Source organism: Pteropus vampyrus, unplaced genomic scaffold (genome assembly GCF_000151845.1).
Source record: "Pteropus vampyrus isolate Shadow unplaced genomic scaffold, Pvam_2.0 Scaffold159, whole genome shotgun sequence".
NCBI lineage: Eukaryota > Metazoa > Chordata > Mammalia > Chiroptera > Pteropodidae > Pteropus > Pteropus vampyrus.
This window is the reverse complement of record NW_011888940.1, coordinates 927,937-930,146: the sequence shown is the minus strand read 5'-3', so window position 1 is coordinate 930,146 and position 2,210 is coordinate 927,937. Positions and strand designations below refer to the sequence as shown.

The 2,210-nt window shown below is 44.3% G+C and overlaps 1 protein-coding gene across 4 annotated transcripts in view; it reads left to right on the top strand.

The window, feature by feature from the left end:
• The window catches only part of DESI2 (desumoylating isopeptidase 2), a 59,754-nt gene that overhangs the window by 10,648 nt on the left and 46,896 nt on the right, over positions 1–2,210 (top strand). The window contains exon 2 of one of the 4 annotated variants that reach the window (XM_011370067.2): positions 984–1,165. The exons of the other annotated variants lie outside the window; for them this stretch is intronic. The gene's annotated coding sequence lies outside the window, so the exon portion shown is untranslated. The remainder of the gene's footprint in view (positions 1–983; positions 1,166–2,210) is intronic. 4 annotated transcript variants of the gene reach the window in all.

Below are 2,210 nucleotides of genomic sequence, written 5' to 3'. Positions count from 1 at the left end.
TATTTCCTGCTCTCCCCATTCTGAGCTCCCAGCTGATGACTTCGCTGCTTTTTTCACCTAAAAGGGTGGGGGTGGTGGGAGGGGAACTGAAGAAAATCTTCCCGTTCTCCCCCCACCACTGTCCTGCTGTAGTGTGCCCCCCTCCTGTTTCAGGGAATGGGCTGAATCCCCCATCCTGCTCTGAGGCCAGACCCCCCCGCCGCGTGCTGGATCCGTCCTCTCTCTGTCCACCTGGGCAGTGTTTGCCCCTCTCCTGTCATTCCAGTCAGTCCGTGGTTAGGCCGTGCATAGCGTTATCCAGTCCTCGTCCATCAGAACTGAAGAACATGAGTGGGATACCTCGATGTTATCAATGTGCGCCATGCTCCCAGACTAGGGGTTTGTGTCTTCAACCAGCTTCTTCAGAAGTGTCCTGTGTTGCTCTAAAGAGCCTAACAAATACAGAAGCAAACAAAACATACGGTAATTGCTTTTGAGGTTTGTGACAGTCACCTGAAGTTCCCCTAGGACTTGTCATCCTGAAGCAGTTCCTTTGTCCACTGTGCCATCTCGTTCATTGCTGCTGCTCACTGGAGGAAGTGGCAGCGTGCTGTTGGACACCAGCAACGGCTTAGAGGTTTCAGCCTCTCTCTGGCTGGCTGCTCCCCCGTAGGGGCCTGCTTCTCACTGCTGTCCTAACAGCTCTCCCTGGGGCTGGCAGGTGAGAGCCCCAACACCATCTGCCCTGGTTCGGAACAGGAGCATTGACATGCAGAGGAGTCAGGGCTGAGGCAGGGGCAGCAGGAAGCTCTGTCAGCCTCTTCCTTGATCAAGCCTACTGTCTGGAGTCTGTTAAAAGTATAGTTGACCCTTATAATTCTTATAATAAAGTAAGTTAGAGAAAAGAAAATGTTTTTAAAAACATAAGGAAGAGAAAGTATATACATATATTTTATGCCTTCATTACACACCTAACTTTTTCTTAATTTTCTCACTATTTCTAGGCTATGTGATTAGTCTGCGCTTTTTTTCAAATTGTCGCAAATCTCCAGAAATATTCCAGTGCATTTATTGAAAAAAAATCCACATATAACTGGACCCATGTCGTTCAAACGCATGTTTTTCAAGGTCAGCTGTAATGTAATGCAGTTGTCTTTGTGCTGTTGCCTGGAACCAGAATTCATGGGTTTGTATCCTGCCTCCTGCTTTTTAGTGTGTGACCTTGGGAAAGTTACTTAAATTCTCTGTGCCTCTGCTCCTTTCTGGAACGGGACTAGATCTAGTTCATAGGGTTATTGTAAGGATCATGAGTCAATTTACATAAAATGCATAGAGTGATACCTAGCACATGATAAGCACTAGAAAGTTAGCTATCGTTACTGCTAATTTTGTTATTTGCAGGTTTATAGAAACTGAACAAACTCCCATTTGAATACTTTTTAGCAGTTGTAACACTTAATACCTTGATCTTTGGACTCTGCTCGCTTTATCTGAAGAAGCGTTAACACTACAGAGAACAAAGTGCTACCCGGCTTGAAGCATTAAAAGCAGGCTGTCTGTGTTTGACACCAGCCCTGAAACCTCCATCACAGCATGTGTGAAACATTGGGGTTAATTGTTTTGCCCCTTGTGTGTTAGAGTTGACAGCTGGTCTTTGGCCTTTCAGCCAGATAAACTTAATGGAATTAATTTATAAGTCCTTAAACATTTGTGGAAATCGTAAAAATAAACAGCTTAGCCTGAGATTGGTTTGTATACTACAGTATCATTATAATTTCTAGCTCACTGTCCAGCAGTAAAGTAAAAGAACCACCAGATAAGGACTTTTACATGATATTGTTGCCAGCATTCTCAGTGTAAAAAGAGTGGTTTGGTTGAAAGTCCAGTTGAAATTCTCCTTTCCAAAAGGAACATATCCCCTAGATTCTCTCTCCTTCAGCGGTGAGGGTTAGTTACAGTTCTCAGAATAGGAGGTCTCTGCATTACTGAGTTAGTGATCAAGTGAGGACGTTGTAGGGAACTTAGGCAGACAGTAGGTGATGGCTGTTTCTCTTTACTTGTGATGTGGCACGCGAGGGATCACCATAATTTCACACTTAAGGAAAAATGATGACTTAATAGTAGTAAGCTTTATCTTACCGTGAGGTTGTTCAGAATATTTGAGGATTGTCAAAATAAGGCCGCATGAGCACCTCTATGAGAAGTAGAGTTGCGTGACAGGAAAAGCCGTC